Here is a 23271-nt window from a genome sequence, read left to right as displayed (position 1 = left end):
CAAGAGTGACTCCACTGAGATGGAGTCTTGTATGACTAATATGGTCATGTGAGTGGCATTCCATAATCTCTACCATACTCTGTTGGTTAGAAAAAAAAGTATCCACTCACACTCAAGGGAAGGGAATTCATAAAGCTATGAACTCCAGGAAGTGGGAATCACTGGTCGTCACCCTAGAGTCCATCTACCTCAGCTGGCCTTGCTCACGTGTCTTGGGATCAGTTGAGTGTCAGCAGATCTAGGGTGGCACATTCACCTGGCAAAGGGGGAGATGCAAGAGTGGGAATGGAAATGCATAAGTGATTTTTTTCAGCGCTCTGCTTGCATCCTGTCTGCTAACTACAAACTACAACTAACTTGTGTCCCATTTGCTCAGCTAAGTCACAAGGCTCAGAGACAGAGTGAGAAGACACTACAAGGTTACCTGGTAAAGGATATGGATACAGGAAGGGTAGAGAACTGGAGTCATAGACACTGTTCTCACCTTCATCTTCATAATGCAAGAACTCAGCCCTTTGGAAATCTCATCCCTATCTTCCTCTGGCCGGCATTTCACAAAGATCCCCGTGTTGTTCGGTGTCTCACAAAATGCTCACAATCCTGGTAGTTCCTCTGCTCTGGCAAGCCCTCCAGAATCCCTGCTGCCTGCAGACTCCCACATAGACAGGAACTTACAAGACCCCCCTGCTATCACCCTTCCTGCGAACACTTAACATCTCAGCAGATGTGCTTTCCCCCAAACTCGTTAAGCTAAATAACCTTTCTGATTGCTACCAGAGGAGGGGAGTATATTGTTATTACCCACTCTGTAATTCTATTCCTTGTCTCAGAGGATCATTCATGAAATCAGTTTCTACCCACTGTCCCTGTCTTTACAGGGATGAGACCAAACTCATGGTGTCCTCCCCATCCACCCCCCTACATTTTCAGATGGCTGTAGATCTAACCATGTCTGTGCTCTTCTCTGATTTAAAGGATGCTCCAGGGCTTGTTACAGGTCAGTACTTCTCAACACTGGCTGCACATTAGAGTTACCCAAGGAGCTTTTAAAAATTCCAGTGCTTGAGACACACCCAAGAACAATCTCTGGGAGTTGGTTCCAGACATTGGCATTTTTAAAGTGTCCCTGGATGATTCTGGTGTGTAGCCAAGATTGATAACTTCTCTTATAGATAGACATGTAGACCAAGGTGTCTCAAGTAATAATTGCACTTAGGATTTTGGAGCTTAGAGTAGGTAGAAAAGTTTATTCCTATTTGACTGTAGTAAAATACATTGTCTCCTTCAAAGGATTTTTTCATGAGAAGTTTCTCTCTACCTCTATATATAGATGGAATCACATGTGCTTTGAAATATCCTCTCATCTAGCACCCTGGCACCACAGATGAGAAAAACAAAAGCCCGGAGAGATTTATTCACTTGCTCAAGATCATATGACTAATTAAAGCACAGCTAGGACTGGGTCATGAATATTGTCTTTTTCTTTCTTCAACATCAATCTATTTTTAAAATGTGGACTTAAAAGTTATGAGAGTGACAAGTTGGGCTCCATAAGCTTCTGTATATACATAAAACTACCCACAATTTCTGTAGTTGATCAAACGTAGAAGCAGGTGCTTCAAAAGTTTATGGAAAATTCTAGAGAAACAAATTATATGGACCTTTCTAGAGTGAAACTCTAAAGTCCATCTAATGCCTTTGGCCCCAAAGCTGTCGTTGAGATCATTCTGAAGATTAAACACCAAGGTGTAAAGGGTACATTGAAGTGTCTCAGTGTGCTATTCATTATTGAAAACTTTGATTGTCTTTATTCTAATTTAGACACACAGCTGCTTTGGGGATACAGAGGAAGAAAGAGGGTATTATATGAAGTCTTCCTGTGTATTTAATGCCTTTAAAGATAGTTTCTTCAAATAGTCTATGGATATACATTTAATGTCTATACTTAAAAGTTGCTAAATGTTGAGAAAAGGAAAAATTCAGATCTGTACTACCTACTTACTGTTCTCTGTGCTGTGGGGAGCACAGGAAAGTAAATCCTACAGCTGTGGATCTTAAAGTGTACTGTGCACCAGAGTCACTTGTGAGAAATTGTGAAAAGAGAGACTCTGGCCCAATGCTCAGAGTTTTGGATCAGCAGGCCTACAGTGATGTACTAACCGCACTTGTACTTTCTGTATTCTGATGCTTTGACCTCTGGATTTTTGCTGACCCTGGAGGGACCTCCAGGTGCAGGCCAGCTCCTAGAGATAGTAAACAACACACCCTTGCACATGCCTTTCAAATGCAGACCGCTCAAGCCAGCGCCCAGGCCCCAATCACCTTATTTATCAAGCTCTCACACTCTGGGCCACCACCCACCTGCCCTAATCATCCCAGGGTCAGATACCTGGCAATTAAGCACAGTTCCTATGCCCCAGAGCCTGCTGAACTTATTCAACCTAGCTAATCCTAAATCTGTATACCTGCCTCTTCTGTTCCTTCCCGCGGAAACCACAAGAAAGGATCTTGCCTCCTGCCCCTGTCTCCTGACCGACCCTGGTATTCCCCACGGCATGGCAGGCTCCTTCCTCTTAGGAACTGTGATAGTATAACAAAGTATCTTTTTAATGCCAATGATCTCCTGACCTATTGACCTTACTCTACCTAAATAGTAATCGAATCTATATTAGAACAAATGGGATATAAGAATTTGCACTAACATGTTTTCAGGTGACACTCCTGCAGCTTATCTTGGGGACACATTTTGAGAACCTCTTTCCTAAAACATTTGAAAGCTGCCATATTTATGTCTGCTGGTGGGGGAAGGAAAGTCAGGGGCAGAAGCTGATGGAGGGGTCCCGTGGTAACAGACAGAGAGTGAAGGTTTTTGTAAAAGCTCTTTCATCCACTTAGTCATTACACTCCTGTGCTCAGTAAAGCATTTTACTGTCTAGCTGAGTCCTCATATGAGAGCTGTGTTAATAACCCTCTATCCCAATGCTGTGGTCTTTGTTGAGTTATTTGAGGGAGAATGAGAATACAGAGAGGGGGTGAAGAGCATCAGTCTTAAGTCCAGCTGTGGGTCTGATGCCGAGTTGCAGGACCTTGGAAAATTCACTATGTATCCCTGAGCCCCCGTTTCTTCTTCTGCAACTTGGTGACAATAATACCTACCTCACTGGGTTAATATTAGGATTAAAAGAGTTAAATGCCAAGAAAGGGCTTAGTCCAGCCCATGGCATAGAGTTGGATTTCATAATGCGAGTTATTGTTACTGAAGTTATTTTGGGGATAAAATACAGAATGGTAATCAGTTGCATTCTCTTGCCCTTTATATAATTTTATGCCTGGTGTTTTGAGTTAAGAACAATGGTGTACAATCAAAGGAATCTAAAAATAAGATTCCACTACATTTGTTGTTCCACAAAGCAGAAAACCAGAATCCCTGGGTGAAACTCCCTGAGATTGTTCTCTAAGTGATAAAACTACAAGTGTTGAAATCTTCTCCCAGGATTTTATGCTGGAAGAAAGTCGTGTTGTCCAAAGTATGCTTCAGTTTTCATCCTTATTTTGGCAAGGCCAGTGGTGCAACTGTGCCCGGTGTCCTTTCTCCATACGTGACCACGTGGTCAGAGCAGTGGCTGTGCAGGAATGGCCCCCTCCAACCCGTCGTGTCCACTGTGCGCATCACTTCTGAGGCAGCTACTTCCCACCTCGGACGAGCTTTGACACGTAAGTGCTTTGTGGTGCTTCAGTAAGAAGGCGGAAATCACTCTTTATTCTTCTGTGTTCATCACCAACATACATGACAGATATACTCTGATTATAGTATCCTTTTCCTTGTGAGGACCAAATTTGTAGAAAAAAATTTAATTCCCAGATATTCAGCTGAGCCGAGATTCAATTTAGTCCTTATACTTTTATGGTGCATCTTTTGCAGTAAAGCACAAGGCACATCTGATATCCTCTCTGAGCTAAAATCACATACAATCACAGGACAGAGATTACCTATCTTAGTAGGAAAAAAAGGAAGCTGAAGAATATTTAAACAAAGTAGATCAAGTGTGCTGAAGAAGCAGTTTTCGGGTAACCGGATGATGTGGAGACTTGTACGTTGAATGAGTTCATGGCGTGAGTGTAACAGATGTTTCCCAAAGTTTAAAGCAGTGGATTTGTTTTTGGTTTTTTTTTAAATGTGGCTAATAACACACCTATAGGTCATAACCAGTATTTAAAATTAAATAGAACAAAAGTATCAGAGCGCATCACCCTTGCTAAGGGTACCTATTTATACATAGGGGTGTGTTTGTGTCGTTTGTGACATACGTCCCACTTCCTCAGTGGATCACGGCTGAAAAAAAAGTTTGGAAAACACGGCCTTTGTTATTTCTTGAAATGGTTTATTTAGGATACTGACAAAGCTAAATAAGGTTAGATCTCATGGTAGGGTTTCTTTTCAACCTCTTTCAGTTCTTCTGATTGGATAGACAATCTCCATTTGCTGCTAACACATCCCCATCAGCTCTCTAACTCTTGTGGGTCTTCCTCTGAAAGGTGGAAAAGCAGGCCACAGACTCAGAGTCTCGAATAGGAAGGATTTCTGTTTAGGGTATAAGTGCTGCTGATTTTCTGTTAAGTTCCATTTCAGCTTCTTACATACTTCTCATATCCCATGGAATCATGGTTTCCATTTCTACTTCCATGTTGTTCCACAAGGATTTACTGTTTGTTTGTTTGTTTGTTTCAGTGACTTGATTTAAGCAAAAAATTGTTGTGAAGAAAATATTAACTAGTACACTATGGCAGACAATGCTGTAGGGGGTCTGGGACTGTCTGGGGAGTGTGGAAACCAGCACCCTTGGTGCCTTTGGCTATGTCGCCCTCTCTAGAATTCAGAGCTCTCTGGTGGACTCCCCTGTGGCCAGCACGACTGGCACCCTCTTCATGACTGAAGCTGATTAGACTGATTGCCATGGGAGTTTCCAGACTTTCCAGGGGTTGCAGGTAATAGCTGCATTTCCTCCGCAAAATAAGGAAAATGCAGGCAGGCATGGCCCAGGAAGTCCTGTGTATGGCTTCCCACTGCTAGGATTCTATCATTGTACTTACATTTTCACCGGAGACAATGTCTTGGGTCTTGAAACTATTCACTTTTTCTTTGCTTGGCCACACCATCTTGATTATATTTCTTTTTTTTTTCTCTTATACCTAAGCATTGCCTCAGCAGCGAAAAAAACACCAACAGGATGGGAAACACAAATGGGTGATGATACAGGGCCCACTGGGGACAGATAACCAAGCTCACATGCCAGGCTCAGCGGCCACTTCAAGATCTGGCTGTACCTCCTGGTTGGACCTCTGTGGAAAATTTCCCTTTGTGTACAGGGAAACCTGAGAAAACCAAGCGTGGTCTGAGGTCTGAAGTCCAACTGGCCCTGCTCTCCTTTCTCTGATGGAAGAGCCTAAAAATAAAACAGAGGCAACAAGTGTTAACACAGGCATCATTTCTCTTCCCTGGTACAGATAACACCCCTCTTAGTGCAAGAGTAAGTAGGACAGAGGTAAGTTGAGAGTTGCCTTTGTCCTGTCCTAGACTTGCCTCTATCAACACCAGGGCTAATGTTCTCTTTCCTTCAATTAGCTTGGCACAGTCATTATCATGATTCTCTGCCCAACCACCCCCCCCCACCCCCGCCACCCCCCCCACCCCTGGAGAGCTGCTAAAATACCATCTGCATCCTCGGTCAACTGGCCACTTCAACATGGGACCTACGGCGGTGACTCCACGCCTTCCGCCACAGACACGCATTATTCCCTCTGCTGGGACAGGAGCCGTGTTGACCCTTTGTGTGTCAGGATTCAATGTCTACCCCAAACTGTTGGGAATCTTCCTTCCTCTTCCCTCCTGGATCCCTCCCTGAGCGACCTCAATTGGAAGGTGACACTTTGATCCTGGAAGAGAGCTTTGTGAAAGGAGATTGCAGATTTTGAGGGAAAAGCCCATGTTTCTGCCCACATGGCTTTGGCTGTACTTGTTTGCTAGTCTGAGCGCAAGGAAAATGCAGACGGAAGGGACCGCCTGGGCGATTTATGCCTTTGGCAAGTTGTTCTGAGGGCTTGAGAGAAAGAGGAGGGGGGACCAAAGGGCTCTGCATTTCAATGTAAAAATAGCTAGCCTTGGGCTCCTCCTCTTCCTGCTCCTGGAGCCTCTTCTCACAGGGAGAGCTTTGAAAGGAGTTCCCCTCCCCCTGCCTGCCCCCCCCATCCCTCCCTTCTTCCATCACATCTGTGATGCCAGTTCATTTGAATGGCAAGATCTTTCTGAGCTGGGGTAAGCAGGATCCAGGAGGTTGCTATTGAAAGACTCCTTTATGCTTGTTGTCGTCATTGCCTTAGCATAAGAGGCATCCAGAGGTTCCAGAGACGGAAAGAGAAGCCTGGGCCCGCAGGGATGTTCGAGGACCCAGAGGTGGTAGAGACAGAACTGATCAGCCACAGAGGTCAAGGGCCACAGTGAGGTGGTGAACCTTGCTTCCTTGGGTCCCAGCGGTGGAACTTTAGATCACACCCTGAAACTTCAGATTATTTTTAGAAGTTTGTTGTCCTGCTAGCGACACTCTGGGTGAGGAGGGCAAACCAAAACACAAAAATACTCCCCCCACCAAAAAATAAAGTCTTGATGCTTTGTGTACGTGCATGGCCAGGACTAAGTATGTGATGAACAAATGAAAGTCCTTAGACTGAATATTAAGCGATATCTTACCTGGTTTTGAATCAATTATACTCTGCTATAGCTGAGCTCAAACTTGGGGTGATTCTGTTTATACCAGGGATTATCTTCATTCAGTTTTTGGTTTCCAAAATGCGTAGATGGAGGCTCCTTTCTAACCTACCTACCTGTCAAGATGTTTAGATGGATTCTCCATAGAACAGAATGGAGTTATTATAATTCCCTGTTATTCAAGCATCTGTGCTGCAGATACTTAGCTCGTGTGGTCCCCAGACCAGCAGCACTGATATCAGCATCAGCCAAGAACTTGTCAGGAATGCAGTTTCTAAGGCTCTGATCCAGAACTTTGGAATTAGATTTTCTGGAGGTGTAATCTGTGTTTTAACAAATCCTCCAGGCAATTCTGAAGTGGTCGAGAAAGAGAATCTCTGATTTAGATAACTCAAAAAACCAATACTACTTCCTTGTTTTAGATTTGGTAGTAAAACTGCTAAAAGTTAAGGTATACCTTCTACCTGCTGGCACAAATAATTTTTCTGAAGCTCACAACTTTTATAAGCTGTCTCTAAAACAGAAATTAGATGGAATCAAATATAATTATGACCAACTTCATCAAATTGTACCCATTCTCAAAGAATTACCTGAAAATATGTATGTTGAATCTTTTTCTTTTCCCTAATGCTCATTTTGAAATTGGAGAAATATTTTCTGACTGGGGAAAAGAACTGGCTTTAGAAGATCAGAAAGTGGCAATATAGAATTCAGAAAAATTCTTTCAAAATCATTCTAAGAAAAAAAGAAGGTTTCTTTCTGGCCACAGCCTTGCAAAATGCAAAACCCTTGATAGATGTCAACAATAGATGCCATCATTTCATGTTTTTATGTTTGTTAATACATGATAGCTAAGTTAATAGAGCACACCGGAATAAGTAAAATTCTCTTTCCTCTTTTCAAGATTTCTCAGAGGAACAATATGATTTTTTCCTCTTGCTCAGCCACCATTCCCCAGTGTTTCATGGATGCCTCTTGGAAAGCAATAGGATGAATGAAAAAAGAAGGGCAAGATTCTAGATGCACAGGTAAATCTAAGTGAAACACATGTACTGAAACAGGAGACCTAGGATGCCTAAGCATTTTTATGATATAAATCTTAGGACAGCACAGTCAGCTATTAAAAAAAAAAAAAAAAAAGTGCATAATGGGATCTACCAGTAACTGTTCCAGTGGAAGCAACAGTAGTCCTGTAGACTTGATGATGTGTGGTTCACCAACTTCAAATTTGAAATAAAGCAGCCAAAAGTGGAAGAAATCTGGAGGACACCAAGTTGCAGAAAGCAAGACCCCAGAATAAAATGGATTCTAGCCTGTACATCAAATGCAGCCTCCAAATAAGGCATCTTTCTGAAATCAGTCACATATTTGCAACTCTGACACTTGCTAAGCTTTCCAGAGAAGAATATAAGAGAATGAATGGGTTGGATGGTCTTGTAAATTCAGTTCTGCCGTCTCAGTCCTCTCATTTCAAATAACTTAATTTCAGTAGAAATACATGTTTTCATACAGTTTTCAATCTTTGTGAAGGAAAGCCAAATTTATTTTAGAACATCTTGATACATAAAGAAGGGTGATTTATATCCATTCTTTTCTGTGTTAGGAAAACAAATGCATGAAATATTCGAGTTGGCAGATTTTTTTTTTTCTTGGTATAATTACACTGTGGCTAAAATGGCTTTTGGAACCTGTTTATTTTCTATATTTCTTCATTTGCCAACTAGATTTTCTTAAGAGCAAAGGTTGCTACACTTGGGTTTCCTGTGTTGAGAATTCAGTAGGGGCCTAATAAATTTGCTGTCTCCTGATTTGCCAATTCATATCTAGAACTTGACCTTTTTTTATCTCCCATGTTACTGAAGCAGATTTGCTAATGTAATCTGGAATTTGCACTTTCAGCCCTGAAAGAAAACTTAGCTCTCATATCATGCAACCCTATGATTTTATAGATGAGGAAACTAAAGCATAGAGAAGTTACTTGAAAGTTACACAGGGACTTGTGAGAAAAATTCCCATAAAATCTGGGACCCTCCTCTCCCTGACCCCCCCCCAAAAACAGTTCAATCTTGGTCTATTCCTATTACGGCCACAGCTATGAACAGTAATTAACAATCAAGTACCAAATAAAGCAATGTGTCATTTTAAATTTCTGGTCCATTTGCTTAAGCTTCTTTCCTGCTCCTATCAACGTATAAACCACAGAGGGATGTTCTTAAGACCTGAGAACATGCATTTCTCATTTTTTTGACTTTGCAGATTATGTATTTTACAGTGGCTGGCCTTAAGAAAATCCTTAGCTGAAAAAACATTTTCATGTTATTTGAGAAATAACTTTGCCTTCGATCTGGAATTACTTCTTTTTCTTTTTTAATAATAAAATTTTATTATGTTTATTTTCAAACATACTTTTATAAAAAGAGAGAATAGTCTATTGATCCAATAATTCAACAATTACTGAGTTTGTGATACTTTAATCTTTTCCTTTCCCTCTCTCTTTTTTTTCTCCCGAATTATTTTAAAGCAAATTCCAGACATCATTTCATCCTACCCCTACACTCCTCAGTAAACATGTCTAAGGAGTTATGGCGATTTTGCTACATAAACCCGATGCTATTATCACACCTAAAAATTAGAATTACAAGGTCATCCAACATCCAGTCAGTATTAACATTTCCCTGATTGCCTCAAAAATATTTTTAGAGTTGTCTTTTGCCATTATTCATATGTGTGGCTCTAAGTTCAGGATTCTAGCAAACACTGCACACTTAAGAAAGAAAAAAGATGAAGAAGTAAACTTACTTAGCGAGAAGGGTTTTCCCAAATTCTCACAGCTCTAATCTGGATACCATTCAGTGTGACAGGCTTCTCTCTGGGTTCCCACAGCTGGTTAGTGTTTTGAATTCCAGCCTCATGAACTCATATCAGGCTCCACAGGCTGAGGCTCAGCACCCAGTCTCGTGCTCATATCTCTGATGACAGAGTAATGGAGCAGCACGGGCGCTGTCTGCCTCCTTCTAAACGCACTGTCATCTGTGTTATTCCTCCCTCTGTGCAGGCAGCGAGGGACTCTGATGCCTCTGGGAAGCAGTTACGCCATGCTGGAGGTAAAGGTAATGGCGTTCAGGCATCTTTTGTTGAAAGACTGAAAAAACAACCTGCTACATTGTGAATGGGCTTCTGGATCTTCAGAGTCACATAAGGCTTGTTTAGATGCACAACTTTTCACTTTCAAGTTTCTGCCTAAATGTTAAGCTTTGAGAAAGATACATGAAGATAAATTAGGGTGGGGTTCCTGGGGGTTCCATGGTTAAGAATCCTCCTGTCAATGTAGAAGACACGGGTTAGAGCCCTGGTCCAGGAAGATCCCACATGCTGAGGAGCAGCTAAGCCTGTGCGCCACAACTACTGAGCCTGTGCTCTAGAGCCTGCGAGCCACAACTACTGAAGCCTGCGCACCTAGAACCCATGCTCTGCCACAAGAGGAGCCACCACAATGAGAAGCCTGAGCACCGCACCGAAGAGTAGCCCCGGCTCTCTGCAACTAGGGAAAGCCTGCGCACAGCAACTAAGACCCAATGCAGCCAATAAATAAATAAATAAATAAATAAATAAATAAATAAATAAATAAAATTTTAAAAAAGTAGAAAAGCAATACAAAAGTGACATTAAAAAGAAAAGATAAAGTAGGAAGAGAGGAAAAAAGACCATGAAGACAATTAGATATAGAGTAAGTTTAGGCACTGAATTTTAATTATGATTTTCCTATAAACACAGAGGAGATACAGTTTCTTAGAGAAAAGGCAGTCTTCTGCTTATGCTAAAGGAAATATTTCTTCCAGAAAAAGCTACATCTAATCTAAAACATGACAGGTTCTTCTTTAGATCCTCAAGGGGTGCTATTTTAGGGGCCCACTTGACTCTCCCCAGTATCTAAAAGACTACACAGTACTTATTGAGACCTGAAATTTGAATTTTTATTTTTCTTAATGTAAATATTTTGTCTCCTTTCCATTTGCATTGATTTATAACTTAATGTGAATAGAGAATCTATTCCCCCAGCTTTATGGAAGTATAATTGACCAATGAGAATAGGTTTTGAGAAGGCATGGAGGAGAGGTCACGTGTGCTAGACTTTTTCATAGTGTAGGAGACATGTATGGAAGAGCGGGCATAGCAAATCCAATGCCTGTTCTAATGGGCTTTGCACTCTAGGTGGGGAGAAAGGGTCATCAACTTAGAAAGGAACTCATAGACAACGTCACCTCCAATCTTGGTACATGGCTACACGACAATGCTGGACAGTGTCTGTTGGCAGATGCTTGAAGGAGTGTCTGTGGTGGGAACTACTTCACAAAAAGTGTGATGTTTGAACAGGACATGAGTGAGTGAAGGAGCCAGGCATCAGAAGTTTCTAGGCAAAGTCCTCAAAGAGGAATCAAACCAGGCCTTAAAGAGGTAGGAGTAAGGTGGCATTCATAACTGGAGCGTGTGGTTTGGGGCAGATCATAAAGGCCTTGGAGGTCCCGGCAGACAGTGTGGGTCTGGGGCTGCCATGGCAGCTATGCAGGGGGTACGTGAGAATGCTTTGATTGCAGCAATTCTCAGACTTTAGTGGAATTAGAAGCCCGGAAACGTTTGTTTCAACTCAGGTTGCTAGCCCCTCTCCAGGGGTTTCTGATGGGGCCTGAAGTTCTGCGTTTCTAACAGTTCCCAGGGGATGTCCAGGCTGCTGGTCCAGCATCACACCTGGAGAAACACTGCTTCAAAGAGCAGTGCCAGGGGGGCATCGTTTTCATCCATCTTCTGCAGTTACCCTGGAGCAGAGATTTCTAAGTGGAGGGGAGTAGACTGCAGCTGTTATGACCTGATTACCACTCTTTCCCAGAATGCTTTGCTTCTTCTCTTCTTTAGAATCAACATGAACCTCTGTTTGACATCCACCCCACCCCTCCCCAAAGTGGAAAGAGAATTTCCAAATGCCATCGAATCACCTTATCGAGTCGCTCCCCCCAGGTTTGCGGGCATGGGCTGCTCTCAACAGCCCCTGTATCCTCATCCTCCTCTCATTGTGGGGCTCCCTGAAAACACACTCCATCTTCCCAGACATTTATACAGGAGTAACAGTTAACAGAGGCCAGTGGAATCGCTGATCTCCAACCAGGAAGTGTTCAGACCGTCAGGAAACACGGGCGAGCAAATGTTTACTGACCGTGTAATTAATATGATGCTTTACCCGGTCTACTGGCCCTTAGCACCATATTTCCTGTTCAGGGCAGTGGAAAGCTAAAATATTAGTTGTTGTTTGACCAAAGGAACAAGTGTCTTCCAAACGAACCCATGATCTATTAGCAGTCCTGTCGAGTCTTCCCATGGGAACAGGCATTTTACTTTGTTTTACAGCTAATTTCTTTCTTACAGCAGGTTCCCAGACACATCAAATGCCTTGCATGTGAGTCTGAAGTCAAGATTTATAGTCCAGGCCCATGTAATTCAATGTCAAGCAACTCTGATAACATAAGGGCTGGAAGTCAACCATTTTCTCATGGGTTCTCATAAAAAAGTCATTTTAGCCAAATTGAGTTTGAATAGTGGGTGTGTCTCTGTGATTTGATGGACGGTCCCTACCCAGGAGCCCCTGGGAAGAAGCTGGCTTCTTTCATTTGCTACTGTAGCAACAGAATCTGTAAACAGACAGAGCCATTCCTGGTTGATGTTGCTGAAATTTGGGTTTTGTTGCTTTTTTTTCTCCATTGATTTCAAAAGAGAAAAAGAAACAATGCTTTCTCCTCTGATGGTGCATGGCGTCTGCCTTTTCTGTCTTTGATTTCTTTTCCTTGTCCTATTATTTGCTCGACATCTCTATGGCCCACACAACACGAGGGTCTATTTCCCTAGAGTAAAACCACCACTTGTGCCAAGAGTAAGTTGGAAAGGAGGGTGTTTTCTTTGGTTCTTGTCTGTATGCTCATGGGTTCACAGACTCTTGGAGAAGGAAGGACCTTGGGGATCACTTAAAACAGTCCCTATTTTACAGCTGAAGGGGAAAGGAAGTTGAGTGTCTTTCCCAAAAGTTACAGCTAGCTGGAAGCAAGATCAAAGGTCTAGTGATTCCTTTCTTCCACCCCCCATATAATACCTTGAGTCTTTAACTGGCTGTGGATATGAAAGCAGAGGCAGGGTCTTGCTTCCTATAGCTCAATGCTTTACAGGTTATGATGTGATTGACTACTTGACATAAAGAAGCTGATCACATACATCTCTGAACAAAGCCAGTGTCCTACCAAGAACAAATCACAACTCTTGGGGAGAGACCTGTGCTGTATTGGCGCTGAGCATCTATGGGGGAAAACTTCTTTGGACTTCCTGAAGGGGAGTGGAAAACAGGAGAGGTGTTGAGAGTTGCTTCAGGACTTCATGGGGTCCTTCATCTGTGAAGTGAGTTTGTTCTCTTCTCTACCCAGTTTAGGAAAAAAGCAAAATAAAATTAATAAGCTACAAAGCAATTCTAAGGGATGACTTTAGTTTCTGCAGATCTGGATTTTTTGTTTTACCTCTGGCATAAAGCAAAGTAAACCAATATGCAGCAAGCATGTACATCACTGCGTGGAGAAATTTGGACCCTTGGATGTCTTGCAATTCACAGAAGAGCAAGGACAGGCAGAGCTCAGGCTCTCGGAAATCCTCACGGCCAATAATCTCATTGTGACAGACTGAATGGGTGACAGTGACACTAATGATGAAGACAGAGGGCCTTGATGATCACAACAGAGCTTGGGGGTGGGGTGGGGAGGCCAGCTGGTCTCTCAAATGGTCACGTGGACCCAGCCCCAGGTAGTAGCTGTAAATACTAGTGACAAAGACAGAAGAATCAATTCTCAAACAAAGCAGTTGTGGGCATCTCTTCCATGTTGTCTAAATCTGGGTATAAAGTAAAACTACTCCATGTGTGGTCCAAGGACCAGCAGCATCAGTATCACCTGGGGGATTTGTTAGGAATGCAAATTCCCAGGCTCACTTCAAACTATTGAATCAAAATCATTTGCGGTGGGGTCCAGAAATCTGTTCTAACAAGCTCTCCATTTGATTCTTGCTTACCCTAAAATCTGAAAAGCATTGACAAAAACTTGTGTTATGAACATACAAAGGCAACTTAGTGAAGTTGGTGGTGTGTTTGTCAGAACTTTTTGGGAGGATTTGTTGCTTGAGTGTTCAAGTGTGTTTTTTCCCTCCTTAGCTACTTGATTATGGATGGAGATAACTGACATACTGAAAGGGACTTTACTTTTCCTTCTTTGTTCAACTTGTAATTAACTGTAGGAATTATCAATTAACTCTAGGCAATTCAGTTAAATCCAGAAATCAGATGGGTGTTTCTTAGCATAAAAGGGGACTGGAATTTGGGGTTTTGTACTATCTTCAGACTCAGAAAGTTAATGGAGAGAAGAAATTTAAACTTCTTCCCTGATGGAGTAGTGGTTAAGAAGCCGCTTGCAAATGCAGGGGACACAGGTTTGAGCCCTGGTCCCAGAAAATCCTACTTGCTGCGGAGCAGCTAAGCACATGTGCCACAACTACTGAGCCTGTGCTCTAGAGCCTGTAAGTCACAACTACTGAGCCCATGCGCCACAACTACTGAAGCTTGTGTGCTCAGAGCCCGTGCTTCACAATAAGAGAAGCCACCACAACGAGAAACCCACGTACTGCAATGAAGAGTAGCCCCTCGCCCCAACTAGAGAAAGCCTGTGAGCAGTAACAAAGACCCAACACAGCCAAAAATTAATAAAAAAAAAAATAATAAAATAAATCTTAAAAAAAAAAAATAAACTTTTTCCCTTTTGGAATGTCTAGTCTCTATCTATAGATTTAACATGGCCTCCTGCAGAGAAAAGGGCACCAGAGAAATCAGATCCTGGTTTCAAAATTTGCCTCTGCAACTTAAAAACTATGTTTCCCTGGACAAGCTACCAATCCTCTTTCAGCCTCTGTTTCTTTATCTGTAAAAGTGGAGGAATAATGGCTGCTTCATAGAGTTCCTATGAGGATTAAAAAGGCCAAATGAGATGGTGTAAGCAGAATAGGTAGAACCTAGATTAGCCCGTGGCAAATCCTCACATAAGGGTGTGCTATTATAGTGATGATGGCTGTGATGAGAATGATATTGATTTCTGTTACACAAACATGGTTGGGGGCAGAGGGTGGCAGTCTTTCCTTGGTAATTTGTTCCAGAAGTTTTACGTGAATCTTATCAAAGCATAACATTGGCAAAGGATATACATCATAAGTGGGCACCTCCATGACTTTGCAAAGTGATTACAAACCAACACTTAAATCAAGAAGCAGAATATGGCAAGCCCCTGAAGTCCCCGTACCCCCAACCAGTCAGCATATGCCCAAGGAGAGCTGCTATTCTGATTTCAGCACCAAAGACTAGTTTTCCTGTGTATGAAACTTTACAGACATGAATCATTGAATATGTGTTCTTCAGTGTCTAGCTTCTTGTGCTCAAAATGTTTTTTCTTGTGAGATTGATCCATATTGTAGCATGTTATTATAGATTGTCCGTTCTCTTTGCTAAAGACGATCTTAGTGTTTAAATATATCAAAATTTGTGGATTCTCTTTCTGGTAGATATTTGGTAGATACAATTGTCACTTTTGGCTATTATGACTAGTGCTCTATGAACACTTGTGAATTTGTCTTTGGTGAACAAATGTATGTATACCCACTGGGTATATAGCTGGGAGTAGAATAGTTGGGTTGTAGGATATATATCTGCTCAGTTTTAATCGTACTGCCAGATGGTTTTCTAACATGTTTGCACAGATTTATACTCTCATTATCAGAGGATAGGCATTCTAGTTGCTCTGATTTTTCACCAACACTTGATATAGTCTGTTCACTCAGGTAGTGTTTATGGACTCTCACTGGGATTTTAATTTTTATTTACCTAATGACAGTGAAATAGAACACCTTTTGACCTGGCCACCTAGATATCCTCTTTTGAAAAATGTACATTCCAATTCTTTTCCCATTAAAAAAAATTATGCTGTCTTTTTCTTATTGATTTGGAGACATTCGTTATATGTTCTGTATATCAGTCCTTTGCCAGATACATTGACTTCAAATTCCTTCTTTCACTCTATAACTTGCCTATTTTCATTCTTGGTAAAAATTTTTTTTTAATTGGGGTATAGTTGTTTTACAATGTTGTGTTAGTTTCTACTGTGCAGCAAAGTGGAGTTCCCTGTGCTATACAGCAGGTTCTCGTTAGTTATCTATTTTATACATATTAGTGTGTTTATGTCAATCTCAATCTCCCAGTTCATCCCACCTCCCTCCGTTTCCCTCCTTGATGCCCATATATTTGTTCTCTACATCTATTTCTGCCTTGCAAACTGGTTCCTCTGTACTATTTTTCTAGATTCCACACATATGTGTTAATATACAATATCTTTTTTTTCTTTATGACTTACTTCACTCTCTGTGACAGTCTCTAGGTCCATCCACATCTTACAAATGACCCAATTTTGTTCCTTTTTATGGCTGAGTAATATTCCATTGTATATATGTTCCACATTTTCTGTCTCCATTTGTGTGTCGATGGACATTTAGGTTGCTTCTATGTCCTGGCTATTGTAAATAGTGCTGCAATGAACATTGGGGTACATGTGTCCTTTTGAATTATGATTTTCACTGGATATGCCCAGTAATGCATCCCTGGTAAAATTTTAATGACTTTTAATTTTTTGAAAGTTAAAAATACAGGACTGCTAGTTCCATTTGAGTTTGCGATAAACAACAAATAATTGTCTGATACAAGTATGCCTCCAGTACTTTTAGGGACATCCTTATAGTAAATTTTATTCATTGTTTAACTGAAATTCAAATTTTACTGGTTGTCCTGTCCTTCTATTTGTCAAATCTGGCAACTCTACTCAAAAGGGTTTTTTTCCCCCTCTTGTGGACTCCAGTGTTTTTAGAGGTGGCCGCACAGAGCTCTGAGGAAGGGAGGGGGCGCTTTTAACCAATTAGAGCCTCTTGGTTGGCCTTGGAGCCCCATCCAAAGTACATCAAACAATTTTTAAATCCTTTTTCTTTTTCAACCTAAATTCTTTGTATCTTCCAACTATTCCCAAATACTTATTGGACATGTAATTTATTCTTATCGGTGGGGCTCTGTTCAATTTTTACTTTTCCTTTCTGATTCTGAATCATGCACTTTGGTATCCAGTAGTCAGTATTAGTGTAGGTCCAAATGGAAAGTGATTTAATGCCTGAGCTCTTGCTTCTGTTTACTTTCCTCAGACATTTTAACTACTTTTTCTCAAAATTAAGTTATTTTTTCTCCTTCCTTCTGCTCACCACTTCATGTTTACTGAGGGACTGAGTAGCTTGGAGGGAAAGTATAAGCAAAACAGTAGTTCCTGTGCTGGTGCAAAAAGAGAAGATGTATTAGGAGGAAAAGGGAGGAAGAAATTGGTGGTTAGGTGCTAGACACAGAGACAGCAGAGTTCATTCTGAAGAAGGCAATGATGTCCCGGGGGTAAGAAGGATTAAAGAGGCTAAAAGGGAAGAACTTATAAAAGAAAAAGGAACTAAGAGAAGACAGTTCAATTCAACAAATGTTATTTGAACAACGTTTCAGCCTTCTGCCAAGATTCCAAAAAAATCAGAGGGTAAAATGAAAGTTAGTTTTGAAATAAGTTAAGAAAGTGGAATTGTCAGTTAGAAATTGAAAAGGGTGCTGCAGGTCACACGGTGCAGAAGAGAATATGGAAGTCATATAAAAGGAGAAAAAAGACCGAGAATCCGATTGAAAGCTGCATCCGCCATCAGAGTGCTCTGGGAAGGACACCCAGAGACTGGGGTCTGGTCTTGATTTCTCTGTGGTTGTTACGATGTTGGGTGATTTAATTAGCACCATGCCCACCCATTATCCCCAGGTCTCGTTTCCCCACTGCAATGAAGGCACTGGCCCTTGCTACTCAAAGTGCAATTCCTGGACCATCAGCATCTCTAGCATGTGGGAGTTTGTCAGAAATGCAGAATCTGGGCCTCTCCCCAGATCTGCTGGATCAGAATCTTTAGGCATAAGGTACATAAATCTGTGTTTTAACCAGTGCTGTAGGTGATTATGTAACACTCTAATGTTGAAGGAGTACAGGCCTACCCTTGTGTTTTTTAAACTTCAACATGCATCAGAATCAGAGCGTTTGTTAAAATCCAGATTTGGTTCCATAGGTCTGGGAACACATTCTTAGATGAAGCTGCTACTACTGGTCAGAAGACCACACTTTGAGTAGCAAAGGTCTAGAATAATCTCTACGCTCCCTTTGAATTAAAAAAAAACAATGAGAGAAAGAATATTAATTAAAGAGATAAGTAAGAGATAAAAGGTAAAAATAAATCTATACTAGTATACATACTCATGTGGACAAGAGTACTTATGAGATAGTTTTTCATAGCAGTTGTTGCATTGACCTAAAAGGAGCAAAAGACAAATAAAACTTTGTTTCTGTATCTACTTTATTAGAGGTTGTGTTTATGATTTTAAGATAAGGCTATTCTGAGAAAATCTACTTGGAGAATGACTTCCTGATGATCATTGCCCTCATAGCAGAATGTGTGTAATAGCCTCTCCACAAATCATGACCTTTTGTGAGTTTGTACTGGTGAAAGACCCACCCACCCTTAAGTATTTGTATACAGACAAACACAATTTCTCGGTGGCAGCAAATCAGGACAGATTCCTGAGCCAGTATAGGCCACAACTGTCTTGGCCCCAGCACAGATCCCAGGCCTGAGGAATCCCAGCCTTTACCACATTTTAACAAGTCAAACCCCAGACTCTTAGAGTTCAGGCTACGGGAAGTGGCAGGAAGCTCCTGGCAGGCAGCCCCCAAGTCCTGAAGATTGACTTGGGAATTTAAGTGCACAAATGTCTCTATCCAGATACTTGTCAGAGTAGAAGATTGACCTGTCTTCTGCTGATGTGGGAGGGGCTCAGGGCAAGAGTAAAGGGCCAACTGGTTGTTGGGTGAGAAAGATCTGTGTTCCAGGACCTTGTTATACAGGGAAGATGTGAATAGGGTAAAAAGGGTGGATTAGAAGTTCATTTTGTCACTATTGACGATGATGATGGTGGTGGTGGTGGTGATGAAATATTTTAAGCACTAAAAGTGTCAGTCTCTTTTTAAACCTTCATGTCCATTATTTGGTGCTTACAATAGCCTTGTGAGCTGGGCTCTATTATTAACTCCATTTTATAAATGAGGAAACAGAGGTCATAGGTTGGTTGAGAAATTTGCAATAAGTCATACAGCAATGAAATGTTAAAAGCTTGTAATAAGTCAGAGAGTATAACTCAAAAGCCACCATGCTCAATGTTTCTTGATGCATATTAGGTCATAGGTTAGAGTTTATATAACTTAGTGTGAGGGAGCAGGGTCTGGAAATTTGAAATAGAAATGTTTACTCCTAATATTACTGCCAATTAGACGGATATGGTAGATTGGCTGCAAAAATGGCCCCACATCTTCCCTTTTCTGTAACTCATTCTTTGCAATGAAACTTTGCAGCAACTCCTATCAAGAAGTGGCTTCTGTTTTCCTGCCCTGGCCTTAGACTTGCTTTAGTCAATCGAATGTGGCAAAGGGAAAGCCTGGGCCTCAAGAGTCTTCACGTGCCTCTGTTCACTTTCTTGGAACACTGCTAACACCATGAGACCTAGTCAAGACGATCTTGCTGGAGGACAGGAGACATTTAGCCTAATCCCCTCTGTTGCCCCAACCTACAGCCATCTAACCATTAGACACAGACTGATGCTGTTCAGGCCATCCAGCCTCCATGACTTGCCAGAGTTCGTGAACGAACCCAGCCAAAATCAACTGAGCAAGACTACCTAGACGACGCATAGCCTTATAAGTAGTCATTTAGGCTGTTGTTTTACAGCCTTGAGTGTGGGGTGATTTGCTAGGCACAAATAGATAACTGATACATTGCGTGATCCAAGGGAAACCCTGTAAACCCTACAGAATGCTGACAGACCGACCCAAGTGAAACCACCCTCCATTTCATAAGTTCCTCATCCTTGTCTTGGTAGGATGTGCTTTCCCATTCACCTTTGTCCGGAAATTGGAGCCCATTTTCTTCTCCAGGCTACAGCTGTTTGTTCTATGGATACAAGGACTAATTCTCCAGATCTACCCTAATCTGGGATCCACCATGTGAACGTGTTGGCAGCCCAGCACAAAGGATCTTGTCTCTACCCCTCACCTTGGCCTCTCATTCACAGGGGGTGCCTTCTCCTCCTGCTTTCTAGGAGATGCTCAGAAGTCTACCAAGGTCTATATGCGGTTTGCCTCTTTGAAGCTTTAATTAGTGGCGTCTTGGATCTTGATTGCTTCAGGGTGGCCATTGAGTCTGACTTCCCAAAATGGATACCCAGAGGGTGTAAAACATGCTCATTCATTAGATTCAAGAAAAGCAGAGAGGTTTTTATTGTAAATAACCAGGAAGATAGTCTATTTTATTTTGAAACTATCACTTTGGTAGGCAGATAGATGATTGGTTGATGGGAGCTAGTTTGCTTTCTATTGAGGATAAACTTTCTCCACCTATTTAATAATGTTAACTTAACTTCTGGGTAGAAGACAATCTAATCTGTTAACTATGATGTAGTTTCCATTAACTGCTGTGTGAAAGGATAAAGTTTACTCTGTTTTCTAGAAAAGGAAGAAAAAGGATCTCAGTTTTGTTGGTAACTGCCTCACTGAAGCTTTCTGTGCCACATGTGTGTGGTTTAGCTGGCGACCGTGGTGTCTGTATGTATGTGGTCATAGATTTGTTATAGCCTCTTGTCTGCCAAGGCAAGACCACCAGTTCCATTTTAATTCTAAGTTAACCTCAGGCTGGAGCCAATCCACGCTACTTGAACATAAATGCTGACACTCAATCCACTCATCCTCTTGGCCCCACAATTTGTTTTTCTTTTTCTTTTTTTTTTTCCTAAGAAAGTTTGAACATTTGTTAGCAATCCAAAACCAACACTTCGTATACAAGACATAGTGATTACATAATCCTTTATAGGTTCTTATAGTTTCACTATATTGCAAACTTTGCAGTGGTTTCATAAATATGTCTCAAACTGAAGAGCAATTTCTAAATGCCATCTTTGGAGCTAGGACATCATTTTACTGGGGTGATAATTGCAATTCTTTTGAGAAATACAGAATCAACACCTTAAGTGAAGGGCTCTCTTTTTAAAGAATGGCTTTAGATAGGCTTCTATTCACTGTTCTTTTCAAATGGTAAAGATAGAAACTCACAGTATTACCTGGACTTCTGTATTTCCACAGCCTGGCAGTGCAAGGAAAATTGAATTACCTTTTTTTCCTCCTAATTTTAAGTTCTAAACAAAGGAAAACAAGAGCGGAGTCTGTTAGGCTAATTTTCAAACCTGATGGTCAGTAAGTATCATGCCTATGACAAGATTTTCATCCTTAATTCCTAACTCTGAAATTAAATCCCCTGATTCTTAGGCAATCTAAGCACTTGTGAGCCTGACAGAGAGTTGGAACTTTTTTTCCCCTAATAATGTTTTGTGGCAAGCTTACATGGTGGCCTATGTCCATTGGTCCAATAACAAAATTTACTTGATTTAAATATATTTCTATATTTGGAGTTATACTTGTTCTCTGAGACAGCCTGTCCTCTTTCCAGAAACCTCACTCAGTGACTTGTTTGCAGAAGTAACCAGTTAGACACTTTGTGAAATTGCCAAGGGTTTCTCTCTTAGTTACTAACCAAGTTTCACAAACATCACATTATCATGAGTTAAAAATAATTCTTATTGGGCTGATGGGAGAGGAATGCTGTAGTTAACTGTTAAAAACGTTGGGAGTGTTATGGGTAACACAAAGAAGGGTGCTAATGTTTCCTTCAGCCACTTCCAGGTTCCTACTTGTGGGGAGATGAATTCCATCCTTGCAAGACTCCTCTGGGGTGGAAGGTGGGATGTCAAGGGTAGAGTGGAAGAAATCCTAGCTTCGAACCCATCAGATGATCTGGGTAAGAGCTTCAACTCCATCAAACCACTTCAGCTGCACCAATGATTAGGCATCTTATTCAACCCTATCCTAGCCTCAATTTTAGCATCTGTAAAATGGGGATGATAAATATTTCAGCAGGACCATGATGAAGATTATATTGGACTCTCTATGCCCTGTAGTTGACATGACCTCCTTGTTTGCTACCTGCTTCTCATGCTCCATTACAGACGATAGTCCAAACTTCCCAACATGGCCTGCTAGACTTTCCACAGTCTTCCATTAGCCTATCTTTCCAGCTAAATCTCTCTCCAACCCCTCAACCTCACAGACATCTAATTCTGGCCATGCTGTACCCTCCACGCTTCATGGCTCATGCATTTCCTTTGCAGGAAACACCCCTGAATCTCCATTCACGCAGCAATCCCCCACCCTTCCTTTAAGGCTCAGCTCAAACATCACTGTCTCCTAGATGTGTTTTCTCAACTGACTCATCTCTCCTCTGGTCTCTTCTATTCTTTCTTTAAACTGCTAGCATAGTGTCCCTAGTTTTTGCTCACGTGCTGAATCTGAGCTTGAGGCTACCATTGCTACCATTATTCATTTCCTACTAATTCACCACTGTATCTTCCTACTTTCCTGGCTGCATGATTCCCAGGTCCATTTTAGGTCCCTTTTTCCGATCAGAATTTTTTTAAATGATTGCACTTAGGTACTCACATTCAAGTTGTGCTGACAAGATGTCTAACCATAGGAATTTTTGGACTTTGCTGATAAGAGGAAGCCTAGAATTTCAAGTCCATTCCTTCATTTAACAGATGAGGAAAATAAAACCTAGAGAGACTGACAGCCTTGTCAAAGTCAACACAGCTTACTAACAGAGAAAGAGAGACCCAGCTCGTCTGATTTCTGACTCAGTGGCTTTCTAAGAGCACAGTAGACTGGGTGAGGAATAGTTGACTATGAAATCAGCATCTATTTCCTTCCTTTGGCTAACAGACCTTTGATTTTCTTTTTCCTCAACTATCCATCCTTCTGGTCCAGCTGGGAAGGATACTTCCCCAGCCCTAAGGGGGACAGGTGACCCTGGCCGGATGAATGAGCGTGTTCTGTGTGCGATGGACGTGGGATTCAGCTTAGCTCAGTGAGGCTCCAGTCCAGAACTTTTGCTCGAATTGTGAGGGAAGAGTCTCTGCTCTCTGGAATTGTTAGCCCTGAGGATGGCATTAGGCTTGCTCTGTTGGGGGGGTCACCTGGTGGAGGGCTTAATTGAGAATGAGGCTAACACAAAGAGATGAGAGCCCAAGAGGGAGGGATGTAGAAGAAGAGGGGGAGGAAGAGAGAGGATGAGGGAGAGCATAGAATGCAGAATAAATACATCATTTGAACCACTGGATCCAGCTGTAGTTGAAGGAGGATACCTTGGAATTTTAAGACACATAAGCCAGTAATTCTCATCTT

At 41.6% G+C, this 23271-nt stretch overlaps 1 long non-coding RNA gene across 2 annotated transcripts; it reads right to left on the bottom strand.

The window, feature by feature from the left end:
- Positions 1–151: 151 nt before the first annotated feature.
- On the bottom strand, positions 152–9633 carry LOC130833427 (uncharacterized). Of its 2 annotated transcripts, none has more exons than XR_009048479.1 (3): positions 9563–9633; positions 5092–5444; positions 152–256 (listed from the first exon to the last, which is right to left on the bottom strand). It is a non-coding gene; the product is annotated as an uncharacterized LOC130833427 (long non-coding RNA). The 2 variants fall into 2 exon arrangements; XR_009048478.1 differs by lacking the exon at positions 152–256 and adding an exon at positions 4437–4529.
- Positions 9634–23271: the final 13638 nt, after the last annotated feature.

This window comes from Hippopotamus amphibius, chromosome 12 (genome assembly GCF_030028045.1).
Source record: "Hippopotamus amphibius kiboko isolate mHipAmp2 chromosome 12, mHipAmp2.hap2, whole genome shotgun sequence".
In the NCBI taxonomy this organism is placed as follows: Eukaryota; Metazoa; Chordata; class Mammalia; order Artiodactyla; family Hippopotamidae; genus Hippopotamus; species Hippopotamus amphibius.
This window is presented reverse-complemented; position numbering and strand designations above follow the sequence as displayed.